Genomic DNA, 12,253 nt, shown 5'->3' with positions numbered 1-12,253 from the left:
CACCCGTAGCCAGGATGGAACCCGAGTCTCTGGCGCTGTGAGGCAGCAGCTCTACCCACTGCACCACTAAACCTATTCGACCTCTTGCCGTAGAAAGTGAGAGAGGAGAATGTTGTTCTCGAACTTGGAAAGAGTGAAAGGTAGAAACAATAGTCAAGTCAATTTTATTTGTATAGCACATTTAAAAACAACCCACGTTGACCAAAGTGCTGTACATCTGATTAGGTTCCAATAGGAAAAAAATGAAAATATACAGTAGCACGCAAACAGTTCACAGCGCCTCCTCAATGAGCCTCAAACGCTAGGGAGTAGAAATAGGTTTTGAGCTTGGACTTAAAGGAGTCGATGGAGGGGGCAGTTCTGATGGGGAGAGGGATGCTGTTCCACAGTCTAGGAGCTGCAACCGCAAAAGCGCGGTCACCCCTGAGCTTAAGCCTAGACCGCGGGATAGTGAGTAGCCCCAAGTCGGCCGACCTGAGGGACCTGGAGTTAGAGAGGGGGGTTAGAAGATTTTTGATGTAGGGGGGGGGAATGTCCATTTAGGGCTTTATACGTGAATAGGAGGAGCTTGAAGTTGATTCTGTGCCGTACAGGGAGCCAGTGGAGAGAGGCCAGAATCGGGGTGATGTGGTCCCTTTTACGGGTACCCGTCAGGAGTCTTGTTGCGGCGTTTTGGACCAGTTGCAGGCGGGACAGGGAAGATTGGCTGATCCCAGTGTATAGGGAGTTGCAGTAGTCTAGGCGGGAGGAAATGAAAGCGTGAATGATTTTTTCAGTGTCGTCGAATTGGAGGAAAGGTTTGATTTTAGCTATGGTTCGAAGTTGGAAGAAGCTGGCTTTTACCACAGCGTTGACTTGTTTATCAAATTTTAATGCAGGATTTTAATGCAAATTTTAATGCAGGTAACAGGATGCAACCGGCGAGCGGCCCCACTGAGAACATGCAGTTTGTGGTGTTCTCATGTCGACAGCATACCAGATGCTTCATAAATTACTCTGTATGAGATTTCTCCAGGAGCTGGCAGTCCATATTCCACGCTTCACGGCACTATGGTTCCACTGCATCAATGCAAGCATCCATCAACCTCCAGGCTACACACAAGCAACAGCAGATAGAGCTTTACAAGACAAGGAACTACCTCAAAGGAACGACGCTCGAAGGGACGAATGGCCTACTACTGCACCTTTTTTCTATGTTTACGTTTCTGATATCACCTGGCCCATAGCCAACAATGCACCATTGTGGGCTCCACATTTCCTCAATCATCGTACCTTTTTTATATACCTTTCGTTCATCTATTCTATATCACTGTCTATATCCCCCTCTCCCCCGAATGTCAGTCTGAATGTCAGTCTCACCCCAAAACTCTGGAGAGAAGGAATGGGTGACGTTTCGGGTCGAGACCCTTCTTCAGAAACCTCACCCTTGTGGCGGACACGGAGCTGTACGTCCAAGAATGAGGCAGCAAACTGAGTTATCCAACACCCCCACTTTATTCCGTGTGTCGCTCCCTCATTCCCAACTCTCTTATCTCCTGTTCTTGGACTCCTCGTGGCCTCTAACGAGCCGAAGGTTATGTACTGTGTGTGTGTGGCCCACCACCAGGGGCCGCTACAACCCATTCCTTTTCTCCACAGATGCTGACTGTCCCACTGAGTTACTCCAGCATTTTGTTTCTATCTTCAGTTTAAACCGGCATCTGCAGTTCCTTCCTACACACAAGCATCTGCAGATGCAGTTTTACCAAGCCAATACAAGGGACCTGAGAAGACACAGGGCAAAAGCTGACAGAAGATGTAGTTGGGGCAGGAACTATCACAGTGAGGAAAAACTTCTGGACAAGTGCATTGATAGTACAAGTGTAGACAGATATGGGCCAAGTGCGGGCAGGTGGGACTAGTGTAGATGGGGCATGTTGGTCGGTGTGGGCAGGTGGGACTAGTGTAGATGGGGCATGTTGGTCGGTGTGGGCAGGTGGGACTAGTGTAGATGGGGCATGTTGGTCGGTGTGGGACTAGTGTAGATGGGGCATGTTGGTCGGTGTGGGCAGGTGGGACTAGTGTAGATGGGGCATGTTGGTCAGTGTGGGCAGGTGGGACTAGTGTAGATGGGGCATGTTGGTCAGCGTGGGCAGGTGGGACTAGTGTAGATGGGGCATGTTGGTCGGTGTGCGCAGGTGGGACTAGTGTAGGTGGGGCATGTTGGTCAGCGTGGGCAGGTGGGACTAGTGAAGGTGGGGCATGTTGGTCGGTGTGCGCAGGTGGGACTAGTGTAGGTGGGGCATGTTGGTCAGCGTGGGCAGGTGGGACTAGTGAAGGTGGGGCATGTTGGTCGGTGTGGGCAGGTGGGACTAGTGTAGATGGGGCATGTTGGTCGGTGTGGGCAGGTGGGACTAGTGTAGATGGGGCATGTTGGCCGGTGTGGGCAGGTGGGACTAGTGTAGATGGGGCATGTTGGTCGGTGTGGGACTAGTGTAGATGGGGCATGTTGGTCGGTGTGGGCAGGTGGGACTAGTGTAGATGGGGCATGTTGGTCGGTGTGGGCAGGTGGGACTAGTGTAGATAAGTACAGATGAAAGCAAGCCTCCTTCACCACTGTGTCGACCTGTGCCTACCTGCATGTACATGTGCCTACCTGTGTTGACCCGTGTCTACCTGTGCCTACCTGCATCACCATTTGAGCAAACTATGTACCTGTAAGCTTGGGTAGTTTACAACCGTCTGGACATTGAATTTTCCCATTTCAGGTACATAGTTTTGTGTGTATAATTATGATCGGGTCGACTGTCAGAACTTGGTGGTGGAGGCAGATACTGTACAATAGTGGCATTTAAAAGGCTTGGTGGTGGAGGAGGACGAGTGGGAGAAACTACAGAGAGTGAGGATGGAGGGCAGCTGGACTACGGGGACAGGACAGAAGGGAAAGAGGAGACAGCCACCCATCACAGAGGCGGACATACAAGCCCTCGGTCTGTGAACTCTGAGGTTCACAGTGGTAAGGACTAAAAAAAAAAAAAAACAGCCTGGAACTAAGGGTAAAAAAATAATGACAATCCTGAAGTATATAGAATGCGGACAATCTGAATTTATGTTTAATGTGCAAAGAATTGAAAAGGAGCTAGTTATGGGATTTAAGTAACACTTATACTGAATAATGTCAAAATTGGTTGAAGGAGCAAAGCTGGATCTCAATTTGAGCAAGGAGCAACTTAATTCTGAGAAGTTGCAGGTGCACATTGTGCTATTTCCCCAGAGAGATTGCCACACTCTCTGATGACGGGACTTTTGGGAGTCACATGTTATTATTGTATAGTAGTTCAGAGGGAGATGTGTATTGTTTGTTTGTTTGTTCGCTATGTATCGTTTTGCACAGTTGTTTTGATTTATAGGAGGAACCGAGTTTATGGCCTACATCTTAAAATGTCATGAATAAGTTGAACCTTGTTTCTTATAATGTGCACGGTCTAAATCACCCTATTAAGAGAAAGAAAATATTGAGTCAGTTGAAGAAACTACAATGTGCCATTGCACTAATCCAAGAAACTCACTTGAGTGAAAATGAACATAAAAAACTGAAAAGGGAATGGGTAAACCAAGTATTCCATGCTTCATATGGCAAGAAAAGGGGGGTGGCCATACTAATTAATAAATCCCTACCATTTTCTGTAGAGAAAGTGATTAAAGGTGATATGGGAAGATATATCATGGTGGTTGGCACAATAGGAGATATGAGTATTTCAATATTAAACATCTATGCCCCAAATGAAGAAAATGAAACATTCTTTAAAAACATAGCCAATATACTTACCAGTAACGGACGAGGGATGATAATTTTGGGAGGGGATTTTAATACCATACAGAATGGTAACTTAGACAGGTTGCCATCTGAGAGGGGACCAAAAACAAAAAAATCCAGAGTCCTAAATAATGTTATAAAAGAATTAGGTCTGGTTGATCCATGGAGACATAATAATCCTAAAGGAAGAGATTTTACCTTTTACTCTAACCCACATGGGAGTTATTCGAGGATAGACTTTTTTTGTGTGTCAAAACAACAGATATATACAGTCAGGGACTGCAGTATAGAATCCATAACTATAAGTGACCACGCCCCTGTCATACTATCCATTGAGCTGGGCAGGGAATCCTTCTTTAAGTACTGGAGACTTAATGTGTCAATCCTATCAGATGAAAAGGTTGTCAAAGAACTAAAACTAAACTTAAAGGAATATTTTCAAATAAATGACAATGGCGAGGTCTCACCATCGACATTATGGGAGGGAGGAAAAGCAGTCATGAGAGGGAAAATAATAGAGATAACTTCCAGATTGAAAAAAACCCGAATGGAAAGGCAAGGAAAGCTAGAAAGTAAAATCAGAGAGTTGGAGTTAGAACATAAAAGAACAAGAAACAACTCTATTCTCGTCGAATTAAAAAAAATGAGACAAGAGTTAGACGAACTTTTAACATATAAAGCAGAAGGAGCTCTTCGTTTTATAAATCAAAGATATTATGAGATGGGTAACAGAGCAAGCCGGTTACTGGCATTCCAACTGCGAAAAGCTCAAACAAATAGAATAGTTACAAAAATAAGACATCCCACTTCCAATTTTATTATGGCTAAGCCAAAAGAGATAGCAAAGGCCTTTGCAGAATATTATAAAAACTTATACAGTGACTCAGAATCTAATCTCACTGAGACCAAAACACAAGAATTTTTCAAAAAACTACATTTACCAGCATTAAAGGTAGAAGAAGCATCTGAAATGATAAAACCAATTTCGTCACAAGAAATAGCCGATACTATAAAAACCCTTAAAAGTAACAAATCCCCAGGTACAGATGGCTTCCCAGGGGAGTATTATAAATGTTTTGCAGAAGACATAACACCAGAATTATGTAAAGTTTTTAATTATACGCTATCAACAGGAAACCGCCCAGATACTTGGTCAGAAGCCATAATTTCCGTATTACATAAGGAGGGCAAAGATCCGACTTCATGTGAGGGATATAGACCGGTCAGCTTGCTCTGTAATGATTTAAAAATATTAACAAGCATACTAGCACAGAGAATGCAACAACATATAACTAAATTAATCAAGCCAGATCAAACGGGGTTTATCCCGGGGAGACAGGGGGCTAACAATATCAGGAGAACACTAAATCTTATATCATGTGCTAAAAATAATCCCAGACCTACCATGCTGCTTAGCCTAGATGCACAAAAAGCGTCTGACCGCGTGAAATTGAACTTTTTATATCAAACATTGAAGGTTTTTGGGTTTCACTCAACGTTTATAGACTGGGTAAGAATTGTTTATAAAAATCCCAAATCACGGATCAGAATTAATGGCTGCTGCTCAGACTTCTTCTACCTCAAAAGAGGAGTCAGGCAAGGAGATTGCCTGAGCCCGCTACTGTTTGCTGCAAGTATTGAACCGTTAGCAGAGTCAATAAGACAAAATAAAAACATTAAAGGAATAAAAGATGAAGGGGGCATAGAACACAAGACGTCATTATTTGCGGACGATTTATTAACATACATAGTGGAGCCCTCCACGTCCATACCAGCTCTACTAGATAACCTAAAAGAATATGGTGAAATATCAGGATATTTGACAAATGAAGCCAAATCAATAGCAATGATGCTCTCAGGAGATTGTCCAGTGGAACTTAAAGAAAAAGTCCATTTTAAATGGACCAAAAAAGGGTTTAGATACCTTGGTATAATTATCACTTCGAATACAGCACAGCTATTTGAAGCTAATTATGGGAAACTGATATCTGAGATAAAGGATGATTTGGCTGGATGGGAGATTTTGCCGTTGACTCTGGTGGGAAGAGTAGAAACAGTCAGAATGAATATATTGCCAAGACTGTTGTTTTTGTTCCAATCGTTGCCTATTATGATCTCGGGAGCTTTTCTAAAAAAACTGGATAAAATTATATCGAAATTCTTATGGCAAAGTAAAAAAGCAAGAATTAAATACAAGACGCTTCTTAGCAAAAAAGAAAAGGGAGGGTTGAACTTGCCTAATTTAAGAAATTATTATTGGGCAACGCAACTCAGAGCCTTAATCATGTGGACCACTAAAGAGAAAGATTCAATGTGGGTGGAGATGGAGCAAAACGCTTGTAAAAATTTGCCTTTAGAATCACTCCCATTTTTAAACGAGAAGGCCCTGAAGAGGCTCAGGATGGGCAACGAGTGGATTAGGGTAACAATGAAAATCTGGTCAGCAGTAAGAAAGAAGCTGAAGCTGTCAAATTCGGTAAGCAGGGCTACTAGAATAGCAAAAAACCCAGACTTTGTACCATCTACCATGGACTCAGGATTTGACAGATGGGCTGACAAAGGGCTAATATACATAGATCAAATGTTTCAGGGACAAACAATGAAAATATTCACACAACTTCAAAAAGAATTCAATTTACCTGCTCATGACTTTTACAAATTCTTACAGCTAAGAGATTACCTACAGAAACATCAGGAATGGGAGAACATCTGCAAGACTCCATCTAAATTAGAGGAAGTGTTGTGGGGGTTCTCGGAAGACAAGTCAAAAAAAGGGATTATATCAAAAATTTATGAAGCACTACAACATGAATCCAATGAGAACAACTTACATATCAAAGAAAAATGGGAACTGGAAGCGAATATCATAATATCAGAAGAAGGGTGGGAGGAATCATTTAAAGAGGGACATAAACTAACTAAGAGCCCAACATGGAGGGAATTTGACTGGAAAATTAAAATGCGTTACTTTTATACTCCATTCATTACATCGAAATATAGTAATACAACTGATTTATGTTGGAGGGAGTGTGGAGAAGTTGGGGACTCCACTCATATATTCTGGGATTGCCCAAAAATACAGGATTTCTGGAAGAATATTCAAAAGGAAATTAAACAGATTATGGGCATTAACTTCCCTCTGGAACCAGCACTTTACATTTTGGGTATAATTCCTGACAGTATGACAGATAAGAGTTCGAAACATTTACTGACAATCCTGCTGCTGATAGCAAAGAAGACGATAACAACTTCGTGGTTGAAACCACAGCCTCCAAGCATAATGCAATGGAGAGATAGGGTAAAAAATGTGTATATAATGGAAAAAATCACAGCAAGGTTACAGTTGACAACAGACATGTTTGATAAAAGATGGTCATTATTAATACAGGCAATGCCGGGACTCGAGTCTCTTCCGTTTTTGGGAACTTAAAGTAAGGGTGTTTACATTCAATATGCATCTCCTATGTTTGTTTAGTTTGTGTTTGTATGTATGTAAAAAAAATAATAATAAAAATAAAGTAAAAAAAAAAAAAAAAGGCTTTTGGATCAGCACATGAGGGGATATGGATCACACAGGTAGAGGAGATCAGCGTAACCTGGCATCATGTTCATGATGCGATGACTACCCCTCACCTGCCTGCACCCACCCACATGGTCCATATCCCACCATTCCCTGCATGTCCACATGCCCGTCTACAAGCCTCTTAAAACCTACTATGGTATCTGCCTCCACCCCCACCCCTGGCACGTTCCAGGCCCCCACCACCCTCTGTCCCACACATTAAACTCTCCCCCTCTTACCTTACAGCTGTGCCCTCTAATGTTGGACATCCCCACCCTGGGGACAAAGGTTCTGACTGTCTACCCTCTCATAATTTTATACACCCATCAGGCCTCCCCTCAGCCTCTGACATTCCAGAGAAAACAATCCCGGTCTGTCCACCCTCTCCCAGTAGCTGGAACCCTCTAATCCATCCTCTCCCTGTAGCTGGAACCCTCTAATCCATCCTCTCCCTGTAGCTGGAACCCTCTAATCCAGGCAGCATCTGGTAAACCCCCTCTGCACCTTCTCCAAAGCTCCCACATCCTTCCTGTAATGAGGGTGACCAGAACTGCACGCAATACTCCAAATGCAGCCTGACCAAAGTCCCGTAAAGCTGCATCGTGACTTGCTGACTCTTGTACTCAATGCCCCGACAGATGAAGGCAAGCCTTCTTCACCGCTCTGTCTACTAGTGTTGTCTAACACCTGTGGACAGGGGCTGGGAGGAGTTTTTCTGCGTTAATGCCAACCTACCCAGCACTAATGACACAGACACTTAGGTCAAGGAGAAAATGTATCAAAAATTGAATTGAACAAAGACAATGGTGATTGAAAGTGAGCCGTAAATCTACTTTTATGTTTCAATTGTATGCCATTGTGGTGCAGCGGGTAGAGCTGCTGCCTCACGGCGCCAGAGACTCGAGCTCCATCCTGCCCACGGGTGCTGTCTGTACAGAGTTTGTACATTCTCCCCGTGACCTGCGTGTGCTTTCTTGGGGTGCTCCGGTTTCCTCCCACACTCCAAAGAACGTGCAGGTTTGTAGGTTAATTGACTTCTGTAAGTTGTAAATTGTCCCTAGTGTGTGTAGGATAGTGCTAGTTTGCGGGGATCGCTGGTCGGTGCGGACTCGGTGGGCTGAAAGAGCTGTTTCCACGCTATATCTCTAAACTAAACTAAACTAAACTAAACTAAACACACGTGTACGAAGGAAGTGCAGTTGCTGGTTTAAACTGAAGATGGTCTTAAACTGAAACGTCACCCATTCCTTCTCTCCACAGATGCTGCCTGTCCCGTTGACTTACTCCAGCATTTTGTGTCTGTCTGGAGACTTAAGAACATGCAATAAAAAAAAAAGTAGGCCACCCAGCCCACCCGAGACTATCCCACAAGAACACAATACTCTAGTGATGAAAGCCAATGTACCTCTTGCCTATTGCGGACATTGGACTTTGTCTCTGGAACTGGTGCGTTACAATGCTGAGAACTATATTCTGCACACTGCATCTTCCCCTTTGCTCTACCTGTTGTATACCCGTACACTAGCCCTATCCGACACACACTCGGGACAATTTACAGAAGCCAATTAACCTACAAACCTGCACATCTTTGGAGTGTGGGAGGAAACCGGAGAACCCGGAGAAAACTAATGGCATGTTGGCCTTCATAATGAGAGGATTTGAGTACAGGAGCAAAGAGGTCCTTCTGCAGTAGTACAGGGCCCTGGTGAGACCACATCTGGAGTATTGGTTGCAGTTTTGGTTTCCTAATTTGAGGAAGGACATTCTTGCTATTGAGGGAGTGCAGCATAGGTTCATGAGGTTAATCGCTGGGATGGCGGGACTGTCATATGAGGAAAGATTGGAAAGACTGACCTTGTATTCACTGGAATTTTGAAGGATGAGAGGGGATCATATAGAAACATATAAAATGATGAAAGGACTGGACAAGCTAGATGCAGGAAAAATGTTCCCAATGTTGGGGGAGTCCAGAACCAGGGGACACAGTCTAAGAATAAAGGGGAGGCCATTTAAAACTGAGATGAGAAAACACTTTTTCACCCAGAGAGTTGTGAATTTGTGGAATTCGCTGCCACAGAGGGCAGTGGAGGCCAATTCACTGGATGAGTTTAAAAGAGAGTTAGATAGAGCTCATGGGGCTAGTGGAATCAAGGGATATGGGGAGAAGGCAGGCACGGGGTACTGATTGTGGATGATCAGCCATGATCACAATGAATGGTGGTGCTGGCTGGAAGGGCCGAATGGCCTCCTCCTGCATCTATTTTCTATGTTTATATGTTTCTAAAACCCACGCAGGTCACGGGGAGAACATGCAAACTCCACACAGACAGCACCCATGGTCAGGATGGAGCCCGGGTCTCTGGCGTTGTGAGGCATCGGATCCACATTTTCTCAGTTTATTGAAGTGATGGGTTTATTGGTCCAGTGGGCATGCGACTCTCCCCGGCCCATCGTGCTGTCAGTCTCTATTCGACAGAGGTCACTTTCAACAGTGGACACCTTGAATCATGTGGAAAAACCGGCGCAAATTAACCCCCACCTGCGAATTTGGGTGAGAAATGGAATTAGACGGATTGTGGACAAGCAGTCTGCTAGTGTGTTTACGGGTGAGCCAAGTACTGGAGTGTTTGCTGCTGTTTCTGGCCCCGGGCTGTCCAGGGTCGTGCGGGCACCAGCAATGGCTGGTGCTGCTCCCACACTGCCCCGCGCCTGCGAAAGGGCTCTATTGAGGGCGCTGGGGAGGGCAAGCCTTCAGTGAAATGGCCACTGAGTCCACACCTGGTCTCACCTCTACCTGGTCTCACCTCTACCCGGAAACTTGGAAAGGTAATCTACTAGAGACTCCCCCACACTCGCCACATTCAAAACATCGCTGAAGTCTCACCTGTTCAGTACTGCCTTCAACCACTGAAGGTCACCTCACCTACTGTCTCCTTTCTCTGTTCATTTATGTATTTACTTATTTATCTATTTATTCATTTCCCTATGTTCTCAAAATCTCTGTAAAGCGTCTTTGAGTATATGAAAAGCGCTATATAAATAAAATACATTATTATTATTATTATTACTATGGCAAGATATTGTATGTTGTCAAGTTCAAAAATATCCATTGCTATTTTGGTCCAGGGTGTGATTGGTGTCTCATGTGGTATGAGTGTTTCCCTCGTTTGCTCCGGCATGTGCTTCTGGCACTGACTACAGCTTTATACAAGTTAATCAATGTGTCGGTTCATCTTGGGCCAATAGACCATCTGTCTTGCTAGAAGCCTCGTCTTTCCGATGCCCTGGTGGCCAACATAAAGTTGATGCAGTATATCCTGTCTCATGGACTCAGGAATGATTACTTGCCTGTTCCCAATGTTGGGGGAGTATGTTCCCAATGTTGGGGGAGTCCAGAACCAGGGGCCACAGTTTCCACACTATGCACGGGTGACCCAGTGGTCCGCAATGCTGTCGTAATGGTTAACTGTATGTTTGTGTTGTCATTTGTGAGCGGAGCACCAAGGCACATTCCTTATATATGCACATACTTGGCCAATAAACTATTCATAGAAGGATGAGAGGAGATCTTATCGAAACGTATAAAATTATTGAGGGGTTAGACACGTTAGAGGCAGGAAACATGTTCCCAATGTTGGGAGAGTCCAGAACAAGGGGCCACAGTTTAAGAATAAAGGGTAGGCCATTTAGAACTGAGATGAGGAAAAACTTTTTCAGTCAGAGAGTTGTAAATCTGTGGAATTCTCTGCCTCAGAAGGCAGTGGAGGCCAATTCTCTGAATGCATTCAAGAGAGAACTAGATAGAGCTCTTAAGGATAGCGGAGTCAGGGGGTATGGGGAGAAGGCAGGAACGGGGTACTGATTGAGAATGATCAGCCATGATCACATTGAATGGCGGTGCTGGCTCGAAGGGCCGAATGGCCTACTCCTGCACCTATTGTCTATTGTCTATTGCCTTCCTTTGAATATGGCCCCATTTGACATGCCCAATTCGTCTCGAAAAGTCCAGTAGGGCCTTACAGGTCAGCAGGTATCTCCTGTATGGTCACCGGCCATCCGGAATGAATATACTGCATGACCATTTGCAGTATAGGGTCACGACAAGTTTCTGTCTGCAGCTCCTCCTTTTTGAGTTTGCCGAAGTGTATCAAATCGATGTCTCGTGTGTCTTCGACGTTGTCGAAGAACATGCTCTCAACCTGTACATCTAGATCTATGCTCTCTGTCTTCTGCGGGTTGGGCAGTCTGCTGAGAGTGTCAGCAACGATCATCTCTGCCCCAGGTCTGTGCTCTATGGTGAAGTTGTATCCTTGCACCTTGATGAGCATCCGCTGCAGTCTGGGTGGGGCACTTGTGAGTGGTTTACCACAGATAGTGACAAGATCTTGTGATCTATAATAATAATAATAATATTCATTTATTGTCATTGCAACGAGTACAACGAAATTAAAAAATAGCCAATCCTGACGGTGCGTACAAACATATATGCAATAAATGCAAAAACAAATAAATACATAAATACAATTAAATACAATTATATTAAGTACAAGATTTTTTAACGGTGTTGCCTAGTGCAAAGGTAGTGTTCAGTTCTCGTATGGCCCTGGGGTAAAAACTGTTCTTAAGTCTGTTTGTTCGGGATTTGATCGACCTGAAACGTCGACCAGAGGGCAGATGAACAAACAGACGGTGGCCGGGGTGGGATGGATCTTTTATTATTTTGCCTGCTCTACTGAGGCAGCGTAGGCTGAACAGGTGCTCCAGGGAGGGCAGTGAGCAGCCGATGATCTTCTGGGCCGTCGTGATGACCCTCTGAAGGGCCTTCCTGTCCTTTTCTGAGCAGCTGGCATACCATGTGGTTATACAGTATGCCAGCACACTCTCGATGGAGCAGC

Source organism: Rhinoraja longicauda, chromosome 34, assembly GCF_053455715.1.
Source record: "Rhinoraja longicauda isolate Sanriku21f chromosome 34, sRhiLon1.1, whole genome shotgun sequence".
In the NCBI taxonomy this organism is placed as follows: Eukaryota; Metazoa; Chordata; class Chondrichthyes; order Rajiformes; family Arhynchobatidae; genus Rhinoraja; species Rhinoraja longicauda.
The sequence above is the reverse complement of the archived record's forward strand: the minus strand, read 5'-3'. Positions refer to the sequence as shown.